The 25,681-nt window shown below is 40.8% G+C and overlaps 1 pseudogene; it reads right to left on the bottom strand.

Moving 5' to 3' along the window:
• Positions 1-4,832: 4,832 nt before the first annotated feature.
• LOC113225129 lies at positions 4,833-23,678 on the bottom strand (annotated as a pseudogene).
• Positions 23,679-25,681: the final 2,003 nt, after the last annotated feature.

Genomic DNA, 25,681 nt, shown 5'->3' with positions numbered 1-25,681 from the left:
CAGTGTGATTACTATGCCAGGGAAGCTCCCAGGCCACACAGGCAGTTCTCTTCTTTCCTCATGACCACAGAGGGAACATGGCAGTCGCCTCCAGTGCATTCTTCTCTGAGGTACACTGGCTGATCTATTAGCTCTCTGAGTCCATGCAGAGCTCATTCCTGACACTTAATGAGGGCAAAGTCAACAAACACCGGCCCTCTTCAACCAGACTGCTCACCACTCACACAATCTCCAGGAACCTCCATCTAGAAGCCCCAGAAGGTTCCTGCTCAACAGGCTTTACAAAAGAGGGATGATGAAGCCCTTTCCCCTTGCTTTCAGTGTCCATTCCAAGAAGAGAAACAACAACAACAACAACAACAACAACAAAAAACAGAAAAGCCAGAGTTTGCCCTTGGTTTTGCACTTAGATTTTCCATGAACATATCTCTGTCTGACTTCAAGGGAAGTCCATTAATCTTTCTTGATGTACAAGAACCTTGCAGGAAAAGTAGGCAGGGAGCTATCACCCATGCACACACAGCCACACTTCAAAGTGTATTCTCTGAAGTGAATATTTATTTCTCTTCCTCTAAATGGCAGAAGGCATCTTCCTCTGTTACCAGAAATAGACAGTTATGTCAGGAGCAGCCATCCCTGATGTAAACCAACCCTTCACAGAGTGTGAGGGGTGGGGGCAGGTAAAGTGCGACCACTCTGACAGCCTGGCCATCCCTACAGCACTAAATTGATGCCAGCTGCCCGTTACAGGCTACATTCCTGAGGTCCTGTGACTGGCTCCTGAGAAGACTAGCAAACCTTCCCATCAACTTCCAGATAAGAACAAGGGTGAGGCCTTTGGGGCTAGAAAGCAGAAACTCACCAGCTCCCCAATCAGAACCAGTCTCACTCTTGGCAGGGGTAGGGTGTCATTTCAGAGGCCAGTGTGTTTGGGGAAAGAATGAGTGAATTATTTGACTGACATCCTGCAAAGAAAAATACACACTCTCTTTCTCTCAGAGTACCATTTGGAGAGTGATACTGTCATACTGTAACAATAAAGGACAGGTCTGGAAATGAACCAAAGCTCCTTAATCTAGTCTTGCTTTACTGTGCAAATGTTTTCCTATCAAATATTCCAAAAGATGCTAATGATCACCCCCAACACAAATTTTCAGGGAGATGCAAATACTTATCAAAACGTGATCAAGCTTTTCTCACGAAGTCTCTACACACACTAGTTGCTCCAGATTCTAGCTTCCACTTCTCACAACTCCCCAGGCCCCCACCTTTGTGTTCTCTTCTCCCCAGAGAGGCTCCATCCCCAGGTAGGGGTGGGAACTCTCTGGTGCAGTGCCTAGTGCCAGCAAAGGGCATCCAGGTACCACCTCGCATCAACCTGACCTGCCATGTCAAGGAGCACTGAGCAGAAAGGTGAGCAAGTAATGAGACAAAGCCTCCGAAACACGAAGAGCTGGAGCTGACCAGCTCAGAATCTACCAAGTCCATCTCCTCCTCTTTCTGGATGCCACAAACCTGCACCTGGCTGTCCAGCCAGGTTAGCATTTAATTGGTTTAAATTATCCTTAATGGATATACACAGCATTAGAAATGATCAGTTATCCCTAACACTGTAACTAAATAATGTGTAGTGTTCCCTAAAAGGGAAAAGGAAGATTTCTACAAAATATAGAAGCGACCAGCTATTCAAGAAGCTCCTTTGTAATATATAGCAACTGGTCTGAAATTTGCCAGTCTCATTTAGCTAATTACAAACCTATTTGTTTCTAAAGGAATTAAAAAAAAAAAAAAAAAAAAAAAAAGAGCCAAAGAGCCCCAGAGGCAGTTTATCATGCCTCTGGGAGCTCATGTGGGAGAAGGAAGGGCAATTTCTACTTGGGTAAAGGGGACAGGAAGATGAGGACTCCTTGCTTCCTTTTCACTGGGGACCCCAGAGTCCTGCTCTCTGCAGCTGCCCAGCCTGACTATTGACAGGGCAGTCCACAGGCCTCGAGAGAAGATCACAAGAGATCTGTAATCAGAGAATTTGACATCCCTTCCAGAAATCAGCCATTCCTTATTTGGGTCAGTCCTAGCAGGTGACTTGGGACAAGTCACCTAGCTGCTTAGGGCCTCAATCTCCTTGTCTATAAAGAGAGGACCAGACAGGAACAGTGTTCTTGGCTGCACATCACTGTCACCTGTGGGGATACTGTGATTTTAATTAGGCTGGCTCAGGTATGAGTGAGCATCGAGATCTTTAAAATGCGCAGCCAGCCAGGCACCGTGGCTCACACCTATAATCCCAACACTTTGGGAAGCCACGGCAGGCAGATCCCTTGAGCCCAGGAGTTTGAGACCGCCCTGGGCAATATGGCAAAACCCCATCTATACAAAAAATACAACAATTAGCTGGGCATGGTGGCTTGCATTTGTAGCCCCAGCTACTACAGGAGGCTGAAGTGGGTGGACACCTTGAGCCTGGGAGGCAGAGGTTACAGTGAGCCATGATTGCACCACTGCACTCCAGCTTGGGCAACAGAGTCAGACCCTGTCTCAAAACAAAACAAAACAAAACAAAACAAAACAAAACAAAAAATAAAATATCCAGCCAAGGATTGAGAACTGCTAATCAGCTAGAGCTCTTTCTAGCTTAAACAAAAAAGGTTATAAACCTCAAATACCAATAAAATCATCAGCAGACACCCCTCCTTAGCACGGTGGATCGAGACAAAAAAAAAAAAACCAGAACAAATCTCTCAAAGAAAGGGACATCTCCAGCAGCCTGATCCTGGGAACACCTGAAGCCCACTAAGTCTTCAGCCTATCCAAGTGATAGTTTCCAGTCAGCTCTAAAATTTTGTTCCATTTGAGATTTAGATTTCCTTTTTTTCTGTTGCCTGAAACATGAGTCTTACAATAAAATATTTCAAACACAAATTTTGTGGTTATTTAAAATAAGCCATCACCTAATAAATGTGACTACTTGCCATTGTTTTTTCTTTCAAAGAATGAAAAACAGCCTAAAACATTTGTTCATTCTCTCACTTTTAGATTACAGATCACAGAAAAACACAAAACAAATCCTAAGAAATGAACAATTAACATTACAAAAGTAAAAAGAATTATAATTCCAAGATGCCAAAAATACTGATTACATTTCAATTACCATTTGCGCCTTCATCTGGAAAACATATCCTCCATTGGAAAGTACCCAGCATAACAGCTGCAATGCTTTTTCAACTTTAACAAACACTGGAAAAGTTAGCCAAAACTCTGTGTTGGCTGACATCCAGGGTTTTATTATTGTGTACTATTAGTTCATAGTGAGAAACATGGGCTAAAGGAAGGGGGAAAGAGAAGTAATAACAGGGGCTTCGTAATCACGTGCAGATGTGAAGGTTTCTGAAGCTTTATCTGCCAGAAAATGCCTTCCATACTACTTCTATTACCTGTATCCTTTATTAATTAGGTAATTACAAATGTTGTGTTTTTAGGACATTATTTAGAGACTTAACTGTGAAACAGTTTTTCTTATGTCAGTGGCTGGGCTATGCTGACATTTTAATATTTTTCATATGTAAAGCAAACTGGTGGATTCTCTCCCCTTCGCTCTACGTTTTAGCAAGTGCTGAAAGCAAATCAACAGGCAAACAACCAGTCACCTTCCTCCCTTATGTCCATTTCTTGTCAAATCAATTATGGTTCAAAAGCCTCTCACTTTTAGTACTACATGAATGTTGGGGCTGAAATATTTATTTTTTAAGGCTTACACAAACCGCATGGGGTGGTATGGCCTAAGCACAGACTTTTCTATCTCATGAACCAGCAAAGTTCAAATAAACAAAAAAATGGAGGAACCAATATGAGTTTCCAACTTCTCCTTAAGTAAGGAGAAAAAAATTAAAACAAATACAAAAAAACTACTAATATTGCCGCTATTTTATAAAGAGGTGTCAAAATAGGCCAATAATTATCATTGTCATCTGAGAACTGAAAGATAGATCCCTTCCAGAAGTGGGCATATGTTAACCCTACCTGAAGGCTTCTGTATGGGTGGTGAGGGCCTCAGGACACACCTGGGCTCCACGGGTACAAAGGCAAAAGCATGAGCTAATAGGAGGTGAAGAGTGAAGTCCTAACCAGCTGACTAGGAACAAATATAGAGTCTCTCTGGGTTTCTCTGTCTACATCTACACCTCTACCCTACTTTTAAAGTTCCTTTGTATTCTAAAGTTCCATAACCACTAGATGAAAACACCTGCAGGACTGTTACCCTTTTATTAGGATGAACCAAGTCTCTATGCACCACCAAATGTATCTCCAGCACCCAGCACAGCACTTAGCATAAAGTATGAGCTCCAGACATATTTATCGAATAAATGACTTTTCTGCTCTCCCCAGTATTCAAGGGGTCTTTAAGAAAAATGCATTGATAATGGATGCATGGGAGCTTCTTGAAAGAAAACATAGTATGGATCCAGCTTTAATTTTTCACTTTAGGGATGTATGTATAGTTGCATTATTTAAGAAACACTGATATAGCTTTTACTATGTGCCCAATTCTGAGCCCTTTACAAATATTAATTCATTTAATCCTCAAAATATCCTTTTTTGTGGTAGGTACTATTATCTTTTTATCACTTTCCAAACGAGAAAACTGTGGCACAAAGTGCTCAGTGAACACTGTCCAAGGTAACAGAAGTAAACGATAGTGAAGCTGGAATTCGAATCCAAGTAGTCTAGCTTCTAAGTCTATCCTATGCTGTCTAACACAATCATCACAAGCCATGTGTAGCTATTTACATTTAATTTAAATTAAATTAAATTTAAAATTCACACCAGCCACATGCTCAGAAGTCACACACATGGTCCGCAGCAAGTCTACCGAACATTCCCGTCCTGTGAATGCACTGGTCATCCTCCAGCCAGTGGAAGCACTGGTCTATGCCCTTAGCTGCTACTCTCTTGTTGCCTTTCAATCTGGGTTTGGCTCCAGAAACTGAAGCTCCAACTCCATGCTGTATGTATTCCCCAACCTAAGAATATAACTCAAAGTTTTTTTTTCAAATTGGGACTCACTAACATGTTTCTTTAAGCAAAAGAATACAGAAACAAGTTGACAGGAACTTGATTATTGATGGACTTCCTCAACAAGAATGCCAACTGGAGGCCTTGTTTTTTTCCTTTGTTATTCTCTACTCTTCTCCTGGCAGGATGTTTGTAGAGATGGTCTCCAGCTGTGAGGTTACTGGCGCACACTTGCACCTGTCCTGCTGTGCAGAGCTGGAACCCTGTATTTATGGATTTTGTAAGCAGAGTTCAGCCAGAGGGTAGCCCTTCCCAAAATTCAGTTCCCAAAATATTTGCAGATATTTTTCAAAACCTAGGAAGCACACCACACAATGTTCTTTCTGTAACAAAAGGAACAGACATTTTTGGTGGTATCAAGGCAGCCTTTAAATTCTATGGCTTGGAGGACTGAGGGTTGAGCTGTCCTTGGGGAGTTATGATTTCTGCAATTCCCAAACAAGTTAGTTTCGCCTTTGAGAACACGCAGTTGTTCAAAGTTTAAAAACCTAAGAAGGTTAACACATCAAGTCACTGTTCACACTAACACCTGAATCCAAACGTTTTGTCAAGCACAGGTAAACTATGGTAGAAGAAAGGAAATTCCTGGCATCAAGGGGCAGATCAATAAAGAGGTGACTCCCTGGTGGTTAGAGTGAGTCTCAAAGGAAGAAGAAACAAAGTACTCAGTTGAGCTTAGTGGAAAACTTGAAAAAAAACAAAAAATTAATTCATAGTTTTTGCAGTGGCTAAATGTTCCAGTTATAAAACTGTTTCTGCATTTGTTAAATGAAGCCAATATAATATCTGTAACAAAATGTATTAATTCCTTCTCTTCCTCTTCTAAGCCAGGCAGTTTTCATGATGCTCATTTTCAGAGAACCCAAGACAGTTCCTCACTGCAGCTCTAGGGTTTCTCTGGCCTTATGGTAACAAAGAAAGAAGCCAGGCATGCTGGTTTCCTGGTGGGTGCCCAAGACCAACAGCCAGAAGCAGATTTCGAGTCTTCATGTTCCATGCTGTCTGTTTATCCCCATTTACAATTTCCTGAGCAACGACCTCCATAAACACATGCCCATTACTACTACCATAGTAATAGCTATATGGTGTTCTACCATATGGAGATACCGAAATTTATTTAACTAAGTCCCTACTACAGGACATATAGTTGTTCACTATTCTCAGTACTTCCACGAGCACAGTAATACCATTATAACCTTGTCCAATTATCTTCATAGGATAAATTTCCTAGAGAAACCAGCTTCCCTAGAGAAATGGACCCTCCCATCAACCTTGTACAAGAGGACCTGTTTCCCTCTACCTTAATCAGCGTCGAGTATTAAGTTGTCTAAGATCACTGCAGGTCTCTAAAGTGATGGCTTGTTATTTTAATTTGCAAGTCTGCTTACTAGTCATGATGGATATGTTTTCATATAAGTTGGTCATTTATTTGGATAAGTTACTAACATTCTGTACTTCTGTTTACGTATCTGTTAAACAGAAAAAAATAATTGAACTTACATCTAGAACTGTTTTGAGGATTAAATAAGTTAATACATGTGAAATGCTTGTAATAATATGTAGAAGTAAAAGCACTCCCCCCCAAAAAAATGTTAGCTGTTACTGTTATTTATAACTTTTTTTTTTTTTTTTTTTTTTAATTTAAAGAGACCGAGTTGCTCTGTTGCCCAGGATGGAGTGCAGTGGCGTGATCTCGGCTCACTGCAACCTCCGCCTCCCAGATTCTAGCAATTCTCCAGCCTCAGTCTCCCAAGTAGCTGGGATTACAGGTGCCCACCAACATGCCTGGCTAATTTTTTGTATTTTGGCAGAGACAGGGTTTCACTGTGTTGCCCAGGCTGGTCTCGAACTCCTGAGCTTAGGCAATCCACCTGCCTCGACCTCCCAAAGTGCTAGGATTATAGGCGTGAGCCATAGTGCCTGGCCTATTTATACTTTTTAAACATATTTCTGATGTGGGGAATAAATCTTCTGTTGGGAACAACAGACTTCACATAGGTGGTTACTTTTTGTGAACAGCACAGATGAAATAATTATCACTGGGTAACATAGAACTACTGTATAAGCCCATGTGTACTTCTAGAAGGGGACCACCTCCCTTCATTTAGTTAAAATGTCTACTAGACCAAGGCTATTTTTCTTTAATATGAATTAAGAAACTGCACCTGTTAATAAAAAAATTAACTATATTCTTCGATTTATTTGCTTTTTAATAAAGTAATTATGGTTTTCCCAGAATTTTTAAACAAAATTATACAACCAAAAAAATCCCCAAAAGAGGTTATTGGTTAAATACATCACCATACATATAATATGTAGACTCTCATGCATCAAATAAAAACGACGACATTTTATGTCTACATAAAACATGGAATAATGCTCCAAGGAAACAAAGGTAAAAACATATGCAAATTATAATTCTAATTTTGTTTCAAAACATACATATATCTGAAACAATATACACCAAAATTAAAAGTATTTAGCACTGGGGCCGGGGGCGGTGGCTCAAGCCTGTAATCCCAGCACTTTGGGAGGCTGAGACGGGCGGATCACGAAGTCAGGAGATCGAGACCATCCTGGCTAACATGGTGAAACCCTGTCTCTACTAAAAAATACAAAAAACTAGCCGGGCGAGGTGGCGGGTGCGTGTAGTCCCAGCTACTCGGGAGGCTGAGGCAGGAGAATGGCATAAACCCGGGAGGCGGAGCTTGCAGTGAGCTGAGATCCGGCCACTGCACTCCAGCCCAGGCGACAGAGCAAGACTCCGTCTCAAAAAAAAAAAAAAAAAAAAAAATGTATTTAGCACTGGATGGTGGGATTAAAGGCAATTTAAATTGTCTTATTTTTCTTAACTGTATTTTCCTTAGTTTCTACAGAGTACACTTTATTTTTGAAATGAAAAATCTTAAGTATTTGTACAGGTGGGATTCCAATGTAGTGTGCAGTTTCCTGGACAAAGCAGAGCTGTCTGGGAAGATAGAGCCCTCTTGGACAACAAGGTTCTCCTGGAAACATGATTTAAACAGATTTGAGGGGGTGGCATCACATAAAGGTTCCTTGAGTTCTGAAGCTGAGGTTCCTGCCTCCTCATCTTCCCAGAGTGGGCAAGGCCCTGAGTTGATTTTGTCTGTCCCCTGCTTACCATCAGTGATGTCCAGCGCTTTCAAAACAATGCTCTAAAGGTATGATAGGCACACAAGTCCCTGCTTTCCTCCATACCAACCCCTGCCACACACCCGCAACCTCCTATGATTCTCAGACTCGCCGCTGAGATGCCCTCTCTACCCTCGCCTCAAGCTCACCTCCTCCAGGGGGTCTTCACTGTACCTTCTGTGCCCACATCTGTCACAGCATTCCACACACTGCACTACACCTGTCGGCCCACTTCTGCCCCGTTCTTGACTGTGAGCAGGCTGGATGAGATAGAAAAGAATGGTGCAATTGGCAGACAAGTGGAGACAGAACTTATCTCAGGACATTCTTAAAAAAAAAGAAAAGAAGCTTTATTGAGACATAAACTGACATACAATGTACATATTACACAATTTGGTAAGTTTTGACATATGGATATACCTGTGAAACCATCACCGCCAGCAACAAAATGAGCATATCCATCACTTCAAAGTTTCCCATGCCTCCTGGCCCATCCTCACTTACCCCTATCCTCCACCCCCAGACGACCATGGATCTGTGCTTTCTGTCGCTACAGATTAGTTTGTAATTTCTATATAAACGGAATCATAGTTTTTTTTTTTTTTTTTTGGTCTGGCTACTTACCCAGTACAATTATTCTGAGATTCACTGATGTTGATGCATATACCAATAGTTTGTTTTTATTGCTGAATAGTATACCATTAAATGGCTACAACAGTTTGTTCATCCATTCACCCATGATGGACATGTGGGCTGTTTCCAGTTTGGGGTTACAACAAATAAAGTTGCTATAAATATTTGTGTATTTTTTGTATGGATATGTGTTTTCATTTCATTAATAGGTATCTCTAGTTAAATACCTAGGAATTGAATGTCTGGGTAATATCACAGGTCATACTGTAATTTGTTAAAGAAACTGCAAGTTTTTTAAAACAATGAGCAGACAAGGACTCAAATGTACTAGGGCAATATCCTCTTAAAAGGAAGATAAATCCTTTTTAAAAGGGATGATGAGTCACTTTATAATGTGAATAATCATCCTCTGTAATTTTTAAAATACAATATTCACATTTGGAGTTTCTCAGGTAAGTCATGTCTATATTAATTAGTTATGTAAAAACTTAACACTCTGTCTACTGCCCAATTCCTATACTGTACCTCATTCTTTTCAGGATTTGGGTAGCACCATTAATTGTGTTTTTCTCTGTACTCTCCACAGCAGCGTTTATGAGAAACGGCGCGACACTGTGATTATGTTCGAGTGTTGAACGAGGACCCTTTCTTTGCATGTGTTCCAAGTAAAGAGAGTAACCCACTCATGTGACTTTGGGGTAGTTACATTAACTTCTGTGTCTTTGAGAGACACCCTATCATCACTCACATATAGATGTAAGATATTAGGGGTCTCCTGTTTAAGAGGCTATTAAGTAACACAACATGGGCTACAGATAGCAAAGCAATTTCACATGCAAATATCTACATTGGCACTTAGCCTTGGATCCTCTTCTTCAATTGTAGCCAAAATTCAGAAAACATAAAAATAAGGCCAGGTGCGCTGGCTCATTGCCTGTAATTCCAACACTTTGGGAGGCCAAGGCAGGTGGATCACTTTAGGCGAGGAGTTCAAGACCGCCTGGCCAACATGGCAAAACCTCGTCTCTACTAAAAATACAAAAATTAGCCAGGCGTGGTGATACACACCTGTAGTCCCAGCTACTCTGCTGAGGCACAAGAATCACTTGAACCTGGGAGGGGGAGATTGCAGTGAGCCGAGATCATGCCATTGCACTCCAGCCTGGGTGACAGAGTTAGACTCTGTCTCCCCTCCACCTCCCAAAATAGAAAACACAAAACACACAATTTATAGAATATATATGTAAGAGCAATCCAGAACACAGAAGGAAATTATAAGAAAACCAGAAACATCAAGATATGCCCCTTAGGCCGGGTGCGGTGGCTCATGCCTGTAATTCCAACACTTTGGGAGGCTGAGGTGGGAGGATTGCTGAAGTCCAGGAGTTTGAGACCAGCCTGGGCAACATGGCAAAACCCCATCTCTACAAAAAATGCAAAAATCAGTCGGGTATGGTGCTGTGTGCCTGTGGTCCCAGATACTCAGCAGGCTGAGGTGGGAGAATCCCTTGAACCCAGGAAGCGGAGGTTGCAGTAACCTGTGATCGTGCCACTGCACTTCGGTCTGGGCAATAGAGTGAGACCCTATCTCAAAAAAAAAAAAAAAAAGATATGTTATTCAGTTCTATCTAAACTTTAAAAAAGGATTCGATTTTCTGATGGGCACTGCATTCAATATTCTGCAGACATATTAAACTGCACAACAATTTTCTAAACACAGTTTTTAAAGGATCTGAGTATAATAGCAAAACAGAGCTAAACAGAGTCTGACAGCTTTTATTATTTCTATTAACTTTTCTGCTCTAGTTTATACAAGCCAATAAATCTCATTCTATTTCACATGAAAGGAAATCCATTCAGTAGTCAATTACATTTCTGCTGCAGGCTGGGGGTATCTTTGCTTGAGACATAAGAAACATGTCCATGTGTCCTCAGACTCCTGTAACTTACATAAATGTTCCAGAAGCAAACCTTTTAAGTAAAAACCAAACCCCATATAAAATGTCACTAGCCTGCCTAAGTTCGAAGGCATCTACCACAGCAGTCAGTCAGTCAGTGCAGAGGGCAGCAGGTCCACCACCTGCAATGAGGTCACAGGAATGACACAGCCTTTGAAACAGGTGTTAAGTAAAACTCCTTAGACCCAGCAAATCCACTTTTACGGATCTAAGGAAAAGGTAACTTCAGATAAAAATATGAATGCAGTGATGCTCATCACTGTGCTTTTTTATAGTAGCCAAAAAAAAATTGCAGACAAACTAAATGTCCAGTAATAGGGCACACCTACTTTAGAAATAGGGTACACCTACTTTAAACAGCCATAAAAAGTGTTTTCAAAACAATTTTTAAACATGAATACAACCCATAAAAACAAAGGGTATAAAACTGTGAGTGTAGATGAGTGCAAACTGTACACCAGACCAGAATTATAGCATGGTTTAGAGCTAGGATTATAGGAATATTCTTTAATGTATTACTCTCATACTCAGAAATTATTTTTTAAATTACAGTATATCCTAAAAATAATTATCTTGAGGTCTTTTGTTAAAAGCTCTTAAAATACCACATTATTTCTCTGGAAAATCTAAAGAACAAAATTTGTTTGCCAGCCACGCTGTCTGTTTCTTTAAGGGCCTATTTGCAAAGCGTAATAGAAAAATTTGGATTTAAAAAAGAGAAACAAACTGGGTGCAGCGGCTCGTGACTGTACTCCCAGCACTTTGGGAGGCGAGGTGGAAGACTGCCTGAGCCTAGAAGTTCAAGACCAGCCTGGGCAACATGGTGTAACCGCATCGCTACAAAAAAAAAAAAAAAAAAAGAAGAAAGAAAAGAAAAGTTAGCTGGGTATGGCGGCATGCATCTGTGGTCCCAGCTACACTAAGAGGCTGAGGCAGAAGGACTGCTTGAGCCCAGGAGGTTGAGACTGCAGTGAACTGTGTTTGCACCACTGCACTCCAGCCTGGGTAACAACAGCCTTGTCTCCTTGTCTCCAAAAAAAAAAAAAAAAAAAAAAAAGACAGAGAAATAAGAAGTAAATTACTTAAAAATGATTATTTGAACCACAGAATTTAAATGTTCATGGTTACAAAGCATTTAAGATATGATATTCAAAAGTTTACTTTAAATGGCAACACTTTGGGAACATATTTACTCCAAGAAGTTATTCTCACAGATGACGACCAAGAATTTCTGATCAGTCCTTCATCAAGAATGTCAACACCACAATAGCTCAAATCCTATTAGCTAGCTGGTAATGAAATTTTTTTCTACCTAAGTGTAGAATGATTGAAAGAGAAAATATTTAAAGTCCTGTATAATAATGTGGGTGAACGTCAACCCTTGAATATGGTTTTAGAGACTTTTCACAATCTATTACTATGTGAAAAAGAAGGTAAATCCTCACAGTGACAGGCTATGATGTCAGGGGAATCTTCCTGTCAGTCAAGTTTAATAACAGTTTTTCTGGACCCAAAAATTTACAAAGTCTAACCTTGACCTTAAAAAGGTCCCTTAGAGTTTCTTGACCGAATTATTGCCACAACTTCCTGACTGGTTTCCCTGCTCTGAATTTTGCCCAATTGAAATCCATCCTCTTCCATGCTGGAGCTTAAATGAGCTTTGAAGAACATATAAGCTTGACTAAAATGTTTCACCACCCTCCCCACTTGTCTTTTGGGTAAAATTTCCTTTCAAGTCATGCAAGAGTTTTTGCCTGGCCTCAGCTCCCTTCACTCCTCAACACAGCCCTCTTTACTTCAGCCACAGCAGAACAGGTCCTCAAAACACACTGTTTTCTCTCTCTCTGGCTTTCTGCATGCTGTTCCCCTACGTGGGACTCTCCCACACCTTAATCTTTCCAGCTAACACTAATCATTCTTCAAGAGTCACCTCCAGCCTCATCCTTCTTCACTAAGCCGTCCCCATCCCTCCCATCTGGCATCTACCTGAATAAGATGCCTATTGACCAGACTGAAGCCCAAGCCCATCTTTGCTACTAAGGTGGTTATCCAACTTAATGCAGTAAAGCACGTCCACTACTGAGGGGAAATTCAGGAACAGGAGATCAATAACACAGCCAATTATTTCAAAGTGCTTTTTCCCAATCAGAAATTTCTGGAGGATTGCATCACCATTTACAAGATTGTTCACATTTCCTATTAGGTATTTTCCTATTTTGTTTTGCTCAATTTTGTTTCTATTTTGTTTCCTATTTTGTTCAAATTTCCTATTAAAATTTTCCTATTTTAATTCAGGACCCCACCTGAATTAAAGTGCCACCAGAGGGGATCCCTTAAATACTTTCTGAATTTAGAAATCTGTTAGGTTGAAGCGAGTCAGTCACCTGAGGTTAGGAGTTTGAGACCAGCCTGGCCAACATGATGAAAACCTGTCTCTACTAAATATACAAAAGTTAGCCGGGCATGGTGGAACGCAGCTGTAATCCCAGATACTCAGTAGGCTGAAAGAGGAGAATCGCTTGAACCTGGGAGGCAGAGGCTGCAGTGAGCTGAGATTGCACTCCAGCCTGTGTGACAAGTGAAACTCTGTCTCAAAAAAAAAAAAAAAAAAAAAATTCATAAACTTGTTTTCCATTCTCTGTCATCACTCCAGCAAAACTGAACAGATTTTTGGGGTGTTCTGTGAGACCAGCAAGAACGGTTAATGCTGAGGTTCTCTCATGTTCTTATGGAAACACAACTAGAATTATAAATATTTTAGGCTCATAGGTCTTCTCATTGATCCAGAAAAATCCAACTGATAAAAACCACAGTAGGAAGATTATATCAAAGTAAAGGACATCTTCTATAAATAACCTACATTCTCAGGAGTGTTTTCCAAAACATTCCCAATTAGAGATTGCTAAATGTATGCATGTTCTTCATAAAAGGTCTTAATCGTCTGAAACTGTCATCAGCTCTCAAATCAGAATTATGATTTTTTTTTTTTTTTTTTTTCCTGACAGGGTACCCTGTCACCCAGGCTGGAGTGCAGTAGCACAGTCTCGGCTCACTGCAACCTTCACCTCCCAGGTTCAAGTGATTCTTATGCCTCAGCCTTCCAAGAACAGAGAGTACAGATGCACACCACCACGCCTGGCTAATTTTTGTATTTGTAGTAGAGATGGGGTTTCACCATGTTGTCCAGGATAGTCTCAAACTCCTGGCCTTAAGTGATCCACACACTTCGGCCTCCCAAAGTGCTGGGATTATAGGTGTGAGCCACCGCACCCAGCTTAGAATTATGATTGTAAAAATCAGCAGCAACTTGCATCTGCATATTGCCATGTATTTTTCAAAGTGCTTTTAGTTATATCATTTTCTTTCCTTTTTTTTCTTTCTTTTTTTTTTTTTTTTTGGAGACAGGGTCTCACTCTGTTGCCCAGGTTGGAGCACAGTGGCATGATCATGGTTCACTATAGCCTCAACTTCCTGGGCTCAAGTGATCCTCCTGCCTCTACCTCCTGAGTAGCTGGGACTGTAGGCACATGCCACCATGCCTGGCTTTTCTTTTTCTTTTTCTTTTTTTTTAAAATAGAGACCAGGTTCTGTCTAGGCTAGTCTTGAACTTCTGAGCTCAAGTGATCCTCCTACCTCAGCCTCCCCAAGTGCTGGGAATACAGGCATGAGCCACCACGTCTGGCCAACTACAGCATTTTATTTGGTCCCATTTTTGTCAGCCATTTCTCAATGTCAAATCCCAGCATTAAAAGTTATTTTTCTTTATTTTCTATTTGTAGAAAATTAAATTGTTATTTCAGCCTCTGATAATAACTGTACTCTTAATTTTTGCCGTCGGACTTATTGTATGTAAGTAAGTTTGTTCAGATTAGTCTCTTAACAAAGTGCACTTTTGTAAGATTAATAACTTCATTAAAATTGAAAGTAGGAAAATAATTCACAGAAGAGCATGAAAAATTCTGTTATTTTTTTCCCCTATACAAAATGTACCATCTGGAGTTATTCTGAAGCCAAAAATACATCAGGAGATAAGACTTTTTTTATGGTGAAGGGAGGAGGGGAAACTAAATCACAAAGAAGCCACCAGGATGAGATAATGCACAACACTTGACATCTGAGAAACAGGATCCCAGAGATCATTCTCGAAGCTTACACTTAGCCTGTGTGACCACACAGGACCTGTGACACACTACCTTTTATAATGAAGCAAGAAATAGCACTCACCGAATGAAACTAGAGCGGAATTCAACACGCTGCCAAAAATAAAAAAAAAAGAAGAAGATTTTAGGAAGAGGACTACAGTATGAGTCAGACATCACGGCAGTCCAAAGTGAAAACAGAGAGCCACTGACTCTCAGGGGTATAAGGGACCTTAGAAAGGTCCTTGGTCTCATCTTACCACTAGCTGCCTTTAACTGCAAGGAAATCACTTTCCCTCCCTAGTCCTCAGTTTCCTCATTTGAAAATTGAGGTATGAGGGTAAGGCCAGTGGGTCTCAAACTTGGATGCTCACCAAAATCACCTAGGAATTTCAAAATACAGACTCCTGGACCCAATGCCTAGAAATTCTTATTCAAAAAGGATATGATGGGCGGGGCGCAGTGGCTCACGCCTGTAATCCCAGCACTTTGGGAGGCCAAGACGGGCAGATCATGAGGTCAGGAAATTGAGACCCTACTACCTAGCACGGTGAAACCCTGTCTCTGCTAAAAATACAAAAAATTAGCTGGGCGCGGTGGCGGGTGCCTATAGTCCCAGTTACTCGAGAGGCTGAGGCAGGAGAATGGCGTGAACCCGGGAGGCGCAGCTTGCAGTGAGCTGAGTTTGCACCACTGCATCCCGGTCTGGGTAACAGAGCAAGATTCCATCTCAAAAAAAAAAAAAAAAAAGGACACAGGAGGAGACCATCAAGTGAATTAATATCATGATATTAAAAGCCAATTTTAAGAATGTGAAATTCTGACCAACTTTTGACTTTGAGTATTTCATAAAAGATACTGTGAAATCCTAATGATACATGACTTCACTGATTCATTTATTCATTTATTGTAACACTGGAAAAGCAATGGTGTTCTAGTCTAGTGGGTAGACTGACAATAATTATTAACGAAGAAATGTGACATTAGATACTTAATACTGTCAAGGAAAAGTATGCAGCTTTGTGAACAAATGTCAGAGGAACTGGATCTAGGCTGAAAATCAGGGAAGGCTACTCAGAGAAAATGATGTTGGTATTTCTTAAGTTGTGCAAATATGCAAAATAGATCTACATTTATTGAATCATCATTACTCTGCAACTCACTGTACAGTAGTATGTCATGCATACAGCAAATGCAAACAAGTACACATCAAAGGTACGTAGTAATTACTCCTGAGAATAATGTTTTCCATTAATATAATACTGCTTAAATAATTTCATTATGTGAAAACTTTTTCTGATGACAGATCTAATTAAATGTTAGATCTAATTAAATGTTGGAAACCAAGTAATCTATTTAATTTCAAAGGAAAACATTGTGCTGATTTTTGAAAAAGTTAAAAAACAGCAAAAAAAAAAAAAAAAAATCCTAATGAGGAAATCAGAAAAAGCTATAGAAAAACGGACAAATTGTATACATGAACAATATAAATTGTGTATGATATATTACCTAATACCAAAGTAAAACAGATTCAGAACTGATGGTTATAAGAACTAGCTCATATAAAAATAAGATGACATTATTATATTGCTAGCCTCAAAAATTGGTCCTCAGCACCATTTGATAAATGATCTCAAGTAAATGACTCACAGCAAAAGTACGGACACTTATGTTTGCTTGTTACAAAGCAAAAGCAGTTTTTTCAATACAAGCATCAGAAGATCCCAGCAGGGCTCTTGCCACCACACCCGGCCTCCTCCTGTGTCTTCAAAATCAACATCAAAATCTAAATTATCATCCCTTTCTTCATTTCTTCTGCAGCTTCTTCTATGGTTGGAACTTAGATTGTTTTCAATATTTTGCTTTTTTCTGATTCCTTGTTGAACGGAATAACAATGTCTTCTTTCTTTCCACATTTTGTGCAAACTTCAAGTTCACAGGCGCATGGTCTACACATTGTGTGATAAGAATCCTTCACTGTCTTTTATAAACATTTAACACATTTTTTAGGTTTTGATAATGGTTTATTTTTTTGTATTTTACACAACACTCAACTTCTTTATAGCGCCGACATACTACATCAGGAAATTTTGCATTAATTTTCTTGGTCTGAACACTCTTATCTAACATGTCATTTTTGAAGCTAGACGTATTCTGGTGCTTGAGGCCTGGAATGAGCCACACTGAGCCTTTCTAGGAGCTCGTCACTGAAACCACAACCACCCCATGCCGGGTGCAGGCAAAATGATGAAGGGAAAATCAACGAACTACTCCCAGGAGTTAACACTTCTCTACTTGTCCTTTAAAATTCTCTCCTATAAAAGGCCTCAAACATCCATAAAGCATAGAGGAACAGTGGTACCCTGAAAAGTTACCAGGATGGCAATTACAGAAGACACTTGTCATCAACACTGGCGTTCCTATTATTCCTCTTAGCATTCTTTTTGGTCTTTCCAGCTACCCGTATTCCTGTTCTTAGGCGAAGTTAACATTTCCTACCTTGCTCTCTCAGCTTGAGGAAAGAGAATATAGAAAATGGCAAAATAAAAGCGTGAAACATAATTAAAAATAGCAGAAGAGTATTAACAAAAAGTCTAAAATTTACTGACAATGGGAAAGGAAGGAAAGCAGGCCTCTTCTGGCAGTCAGAAGCAGGACTGAAGTGAATGAGAGGAAAATAAACACAATTCCTAAGCATATAAAATTCCTAGGAGGGCCCTGATGATTTACTCCTCAGAGAAAGGCAGTTAATACTGTGCAGTTATCACTTGCCAATACACATATTTGGTTTTGTTTTGTTTTTGAGACAGGGTCTCACTCTGTTCCCCAGGCTGGAGTGCAGTGGTGCAATCACAGCTCATGGCAACCTCTGCCTCCTGAGCTCAATTAATCCTCCCACCTCAGCCTCCCAAGGCATAGGCGCACACCACCATGCCCAGCCAATTTTTGTGTATTTTGTAGAGACGTTGTTTCACCATGTTTCCCAGGCTGGTCTCGAACCCCTGGGCTCAGGTGATCTGACTGCCTCGGCCTCCCAAAGTGCTGGGATTACAGGCGTGAGCCACCATGCCCAGCCCCAGTACAGATATTTGGATGCAACCCTGTCAAGAACACTAACCTGACCAGCGGAACAAAGTAAGAAGGGAATGAGGTCTGTAACAGGCACTTACACTTCACCCTGGTTTAATAGCAGACAATGACAAAACAGGAGAAACTCTCTGAAATGACTCACAGGCCCTGTGAAGCCACTGGGAGTCACACCCCCAAATCACCTGAGTGCCTTTGATCCATGCATTCTCAGAGCTCTTCCCACCCACTTCCCACACCCAGGAACACTTGGCATTTTCTTTATAGTGGGCACATAGAAAGCAACAGAAATCTGCTCCCGGGGAGGTGCTAATGTCCAGTGAAATGCAAGAGACAGGAAGGCACAGCAAAGAGCCTGGATGGTACAGACTGGACTGCTGGCTTCCAGACAGCCTCTCCACGTGAGAGTTTCTCACGCCTGCAGGAGGAACAATCTCCAAAAAGGTCCTGCTGAGGGAAGCAACGAGTAGAAAATCCACATCCTTTGGTATACTTCATGTTTCCTCTAACCCCTCGCTTTTCCGTGACCCTACCTTCCTGGGATCTTACGTGCTATGTCTGAACAAACATGGGACATAATTGATTCCATTCTCAACCCTGTGGTACCCCAGCGCTCCAAGAACATGGGGGCCCACAATGGGAGTTTATTTCATGTGAAATATGTGCTAGCACTGTCCTTGTTTCCCACACACTAGAGATGAGCAAGCAGAGGCAAACTATCGAGGCAGGTCTTTCTCCAGCAGGAGAGATAAAATCTCCTCTCACCTAGTTTAACCCCAATACTCAGGCTTCGGTCCCCTTCCAGGGCATTCCTCGGCTCTGAAGGAATAAAGCTGCATTCTCTCTTCCCTGGCCTGGCCTCCTCAGGGTCACATTTGCCTGCCCTGAGTCCTCACCACACCCCTTCAGACCAGCCTGCTTTAAATGGGGCCTTTCTGTAAGATGAGACACATAATCCATTGCACCAACTGCTGTGGGGCTTCTGGTGCCAAAAGACCATTGAGAAAAAGGCTGCTTAAAAAAGTATGGAGTAACTCAGTACTGCCAAGTCCTGTGGGATTAGCTGTATTCCAAGCCTGCCCTTCCTGTGTCAGGCTTCTTAAATGTTCGTGCTCCTCCCATGTTTTGTTGACATCCTAGATCTAGGCCACCCAATGAAACTGTCTGCTGTGGCGGAAATGTTCTATATCTGTACTATCCAACAGAGCAGCCACGAGCCCTGTGTGGCTACTGAGCATTCGAAATGTGGCTAGTGTGACCAAGGAAATGAAGTTTCAGTTTACTTCATTTAAATTCATGTAAACATAAGTAACTTCCTGGTGCTCATGGCTCCCTACTGGACAGCACAGGCTAGTGACATAACTTTGAGGGGAGGCCAGAGGATAACATGCATACTTGGCCAATCACCTGCCCATTTTGTACCCCAGACAATTCAATCAGATTCTCTGGAAGTGGGGCCCAGACATCTGCATTTTTTTCCTAATTGTTTCTAATTTTTTCTTTTTTTTTTTTTTCTGCTGTAGAGATGAGGTCTTGCTATGTTGCCCAAGCTGGTCTTGAACTTCCGGACTCAAGTGATCCTGCCTCCTCAGCCTTCCAAAGCACTGGGATTTCAGGCATGAGCCACCATGCCCGGCTGACACCTGCATTTTTAAAGTCTCCTCAGGGGATGCCAATGTGCTGCCAAGATTGAGGATCAGTGCTCCAAAATGTGAAAATGTCTACCATTAATAGTCAATCCCTATCCAACCAGACACTTCAAAAACCAACATCTAAGCCATGTAAATAATGAGGCCAAATATTCCCCCCATCATGCAATCCTGTGGCACTACACCAAACCTCAGGCTCATCGAGAACAAAACCACGTCCCACAAATGGGCTGCTTTATAAAGGAAGCCATGCAGAGGAAAAGAGCTCAGAAAAGAAGGTAAAAGGAGGAAGGAAAGAGGTTTTTCAAATAACTGTCAGTATATAAAGCCTGGCTAGCATCAATCTTTATATACAAATAATTCATTTTCTGGAAAGTCACCAGTTAACAATAAAATACACCTCCAAATCTTAAGTACTCTGAATAAACAGCTTTAATTGGATTCCTTTCCTTGGCTAACCCATCCACACACTATCTGTGCCTAACGGTAAGCTCTTACCACTACGCATTTTTCTTCAAAAGATTATCTGAAACCTGTGCTTTTTCATTGGGGATATTAAACTCTTTAAATAGTAGCAATTAAAAAGTCAATATTGGTCCAAAATCCATTTGCTCTGGCTCACTTTTGTCTAGCAGGCACAAATCTCAACCTTTACTTGCCATTACTAACTTCACCAAATGTATCATTAACCTGGTGAAGCTTTTCCTCGGGGACTTGATTTAACAGAGGCATCATATCCAGAGTTTGGAGAAAACACACACACACACACACACACACACACACACACACACACACACTCAGGTTTCTGTAGCCTCTAATCTTCCAATCAGCATTTCCCAAAGGCATGCCATGCCCTTCAGGGTTGACTGCTGACACAGTTCCAAAGCTGGGGCAAAAAGCTCACCAGCGTTTTCTGGGCAGCACTGCTGAAAATCAAAAGCAGCAAGAGAGATTCTAATGGGAAGAGTATATGAAGGTTACTTTTTTATTTTTCCAAACCTGTTCTTCATTTCTAGGATTTTATTATCATCATCATCATCATTATTATTTAGAGATGTGGGTTTTGTTTGTTGCCCAGGCTGGCCTCAAACTCCTGGGCTCAAGTGATCCTCCCACCTCAGCTTCCCAAGTAGCTAAGACCACAGGTGCTCACCATGGCACCAGGCTGAATGTCACTCTTAATGACAATAAAAGTAGCTCCCTCCACATTGACAAGTGAAATATAAATGACTTAAAAGTAACTCTCTCCCCAAATTACTTAATATTACTAAAGTAATTCAATTACAAAACTGAGAACTCCTAGAGTTGGCCAGGGCTTCAATAACTCACCTTAACTAACAGACTCCCCTCCAAAGAGAAAGAGCTGGCTTAAGTTCATCCACATTCACAGCCAAGAAGTTCTCAAAGAGCAAATATAATCCCTGCTGCTGTGGCAAATCAGACTGAATTCTTTTTCATCTTGGCCTTTGTGGGAACCAGCAGCAGCAACTCAGTAATGACTTCTCAACTATCCATTCCAATGGAGGGTAGACAAGAGGGATTTTTAAAAAATTAACACAATACTTATGAAAGGATCTGGACTACACGTTTCATACACATATGAATGTGAGTTATACTGAATAGAATAAAAATTCTTTCTGGATTACAAAACTAGGATTGCCAGATAAATACTGGACATCAAGTTAAAGCTGAATTTCACATAAACAATGAATTTTTAGGATAAGTACGCCTCAAATACTGCATAAGACATACTTACACTAAAAATGATGTACTGTTCATCTGAAATTAAAGTTTAACCAGGCATTCTGGCTTCTTTTTTGTTTGATTTTGTTTTTCCTAAATCTGGCAACCTTGCATACCACTACACTGGGAAAAATCCAACTTTTAAAAGAGGCAGAAGAGGTCGAGCTTTGCCACTGCCCACCCACTCAACCTCCCAACCATTCCAATATCTCAGCGCCAGCTGTTCAAAAGGTGCTCTCCAGTGTAGATGTTAATTAGATACAACCTGATAAATGAGTGCCCCAATACTCAGCTGCTGGCAGATACACAGGTAGCTGAAAAAGTAGAAGTCAATTTTACTTTCTGAGTAAAGGGCTCAGATAAAGCAAGCAATGAAGTTTGAGCAGGTGCCATAAAAGGAAGAAGCCATTAGTAAATACTAATGTTATTAAAAGCAAAGTTTGCTTGGAAGGCTAAAGCAGGAAGATCACTTGAGCATAGGAGTTAGAGGCCAGCCTGGGCAACATAGTGAGACCTTGCCTCTTGGGGGGGGGAAAAAAAAAAGAGCAAAATTTGCTTGGGAGAAATAACACAAAGACAACAGAAAGCAAACTGAATACTTAAGTGGTTATTACATGAATTAAGTATCCTAAATACTTTTTTTTAAATAGCTACATCTATTGAATAGTTATGTGCCAAACAACATTGCAAAACTTTACATGTTTTATTGCATTTAATCTTAACACCCCATTAAGTGAGTCATAACCATTTCACAATGTGAAGAAACCCAGACACCAAGATTAGGTAACTTGGTTAAGACTAGAGTGACCATGTTACCTGGTTTGCCTCAGACCATCCTGGTTTATGCCTGCTGTCCTGGCACAACTATTAAAAGTGTCTCCTTTCATTCTCATAAATTACCTAGTTTGGATAATAAATTATATGTTCACCTACCAAAGACCAGAATCAGTAACCAGCAGAAGGAGGGTTCCAACCAGGCAGTGTGGTTCCAAGAAACAGAACCCGCCCACTGTAAAATACTCCCTCCCAAGTCCTACTTTCCACAGAAGAGGATAGGAAAAAAAGCATTTTTTTTTTTTTACTTTTACCAATCATACCTTAAATTTCTTACATGGTTACAAACCAATTCGGGGGGCGGTTGGTAAGGGTCATGTTTTCTGTAACTACATCCGCCTTTAAATCATTGCTATATACAGCACAAGTCATCTGCAGGCAGAGAAGACTCTGCAGTCAGCCTTCACTGACAACCCTGGGCATGAAAATGTTTAAACATTTAAACTTATCAAAGTATCTGGTCAAATATTTAACCAGATCTTTTTTCTATTTTAAAACAACCTTCGCCTTCCTTCAGCCTGGCCAGGCAGCCAGGACACTTAGTTGTTTGTTAATTTTACTAAAACAAAGATGGACATGCAGTAGGTCCTGGCTTTTAGTTCCATACACAATGCACTTTCTTCCTTTCCCTAGTAATAAAACATACACACACACACACATATACACATGCACTCACATATACAGACATGTATCTTTTTTACCTTTGGTACTGTGTATTTTCAGAACACTTTCTATTTTCCCAGCAAATGTTTAACCATGCTATTAATAGTTTAACAACACAAAACAGTAAACATGAGCATAAACTTGTAGGCTTACTTCATTTATGTAATTTTAAAATGCATCCCAAGTGGTTCCAGTAACCAGAAGTAAGATGCCTTTCAAGGTTCAGCACACTGGAAATAGTTGCAAGGACACTGAGCATTTCCACGTATCTGTTAACGGCGACAGTTTCAGCCCTTACTCTTGTGTGAAGCTGTGTGACTGCATCTAGCCTCTCTGAGCTCTGGACTCTTCTTTGATACAATCATGTGGATGTACTAACTATAGGGTTCGGCCCAGTCCCAAAAATTCCAATTCTATAATCCTCTACAATCTTTCTGACGGTGAGCTGCACCCTGTAATGTGAAAGCACTGCTCTTCCATGAAACTCCCCAACATCTGAGCTGGTCCAGAGGGTGGCCCATCAGGCGACCCACTACAGGTCCTTGAAGAGTGAGGAAAAAAACAATCCTCTCTCAAAGGCAGACTTACTCCAAGGCTACCATCACTGGAACCTGACACAAGCATCCGAGGGCATCAAACACCAGCATTCTCCTAAGAGAGTGAAATCTCTTCCCCCAGGAAGACCTGCCACAGACAAGGGCCGTGGGACCAGGATCGGCAGCTCTGCGGCGATCAGTGCACATTCCCATGTTTGTCATATCCCTGGATATATTAAGCCTGATTCCTGTCAGCCCCAGACCATGTGAAAAAATGTATTTTAATGTTTGTTTTTCTGAAGGATTATGAATGCTTTTTTCACAACAATACTAATATCAACACAAAGGATAAGACTGGGAACTGTGGCTCTGAAGAAGGTTTTCTCTGCCTCAAATCCTCACAAGTCGCCTTTAAAAAGCAGTCTACCACCAGTCTTTTTTCTTTTTCTTTTTTTTTTTTTGAGATGGACTCTTACTCTGTTGCCCAGGCTGGAGTGCAGTGGCATGATCTCAGTTCACTGCAACCTCCTCCTCCCCAGTTCAAGTGATTCTCCTGCCTCAGCCTCTCGAGTAGCTGGGATTACAGTCACCCACCACCATGCCGGCTAAGTTTTGTATTTTTAGTAGGGATGGGGTTTCACCATATTGGCCAGGCTGGTCTTGAACTCCTGACCTCATGATCTGCCTGCCTCAGCCTCCCAAAGTGCTGGGATTACAGGCAGAGCCACCACACCCAGCCTACCAGTCACTCTAATCGTAATGGCAGCAGGAAAAGGGTAGGATGGGGCTGTGAGGTAACTGACAGCTTTAAAAGTGTGTTTCCTGTCATGAAACAGCAATTGTCCTTCACACCTGTTTACTCACAAAGGAAAAAAGCAAACAAAACAGAAAATGAAAAATGAATTCTTGGCCTGGATTTCACATAATTTCTAATAGAAAGCAAATACATTATTTAAGAGAAAAAAAAAAAAAGGTAATGCCACAAATCTGAAAGTCCGGGGAGTTAGAGAATTTAGTCTCCATAAAGTTTTACCCGTGTACAGTTACAAACCGGGGGTTGGGGGGGGGCTCTTCTTATCTAAAGTTTATTACATGAAGTTTACAGACACATTTAAGTGAAAATTTCCATACTAAGATTTGTTACATACGCAGGCATAAAATCCCTGGCAAAGAATGTTGTGTTTAAATCCAAAGTCTTCCGGTAGAGAAATACTTAATACCTCTTCACAAAAGTTATCTGTTTCTTATCAGAGCCCTCATTTCAGTAGTATCTCGTTTCAAAACTTCTAGAAAACTTGTTACAGAAAGTCAAACAGAACCAAGAAAAACACTGAAGCCAATAAAAAAAAAAAAAACCTCTGTGTGTTTGGACCATCTGTTCAAACCAATTTAATTTTTTTATAACCACTAAGATATGTGGTCAAGGTTTATTTACCTTTCTTTTTTCAATGGTAAGTTTACAACACAAAGGCAACTAAATGAAGAAAATGTCCTATGGATTCAACATAGGCATACAACCAGTAATAACTAATTTTTAAAAACTGCCTGCAATTTAATTTGTAATAGTAGAAATCTCTCTTCAAATACTCAACTCTTTCAACAAACAAAAAGTCAAAGATTCTTCCCAATGCAAGTATTACTTAAAATGCAATTCCAAATACTTGCTTTGTATGAGAACAAATTAGACAAATTAGGGTATCCCAAAGCATATTTTATGAAACCCTGCATCCAAGAGAGGCTATGAAAAGTAAGAAAAGAATTCAAAGGTCAGGTAAGTTTGGGAAACATATTTTACTCTCCACCTCTAGAATGCCTGTTAGGATATAACAGCTCTGAGACGACCTTCCCTAAAGAGGCCTAGTAAGGCCTCTTTACTAAGCCCAGCATTCTCCGGATTTACTTGATGAGGAAATGCCCTTTATAAACTGCACGTTGACATACTGCAAAACTGGTGCTTCAAAGAGGCTGATGGGAAATGCTGGATTAGACGATATTACCTACACTGTTATCTATATTTAGTTAGAAACTTTTAATAATCACACACACCCAGTCTCTTCTCTCTGTGGCTACATGGGAGGATTACTCTTGCCTGCTACCCTAGGATTTGGGTGGGGCATTTGATTATTCTGATCAATGGCCTGTGTCTAGGCCATCAGCCCAGAGTCCTTGATTGAGGATGGCAGAGCACCCTGCCACTATGTGACGAACAAGTAACA

The sequence above is a fragment of the Piliocolobus tephrosceles genome, chromosome 15 (assembly GCF_002776525.5).
Source record: "Piliocolobus tephrosceles isolate RC106 chromosome 15, ASM277652v3, whole genome shotgun sequence".
In the NCBI taxonomy this organism is placed as follows: domain Eukaryota; kingdom Metazoa; phylum Chordata; class Mammalia; order Primates; family Cercopithecidae; genus Piliocolobus; species Piliocolobus tephrosceles.
Note: the sequence above shows the minus strand (reverse complement) of the source record. Positions and strands in the feature narration are given on the sequence as shown.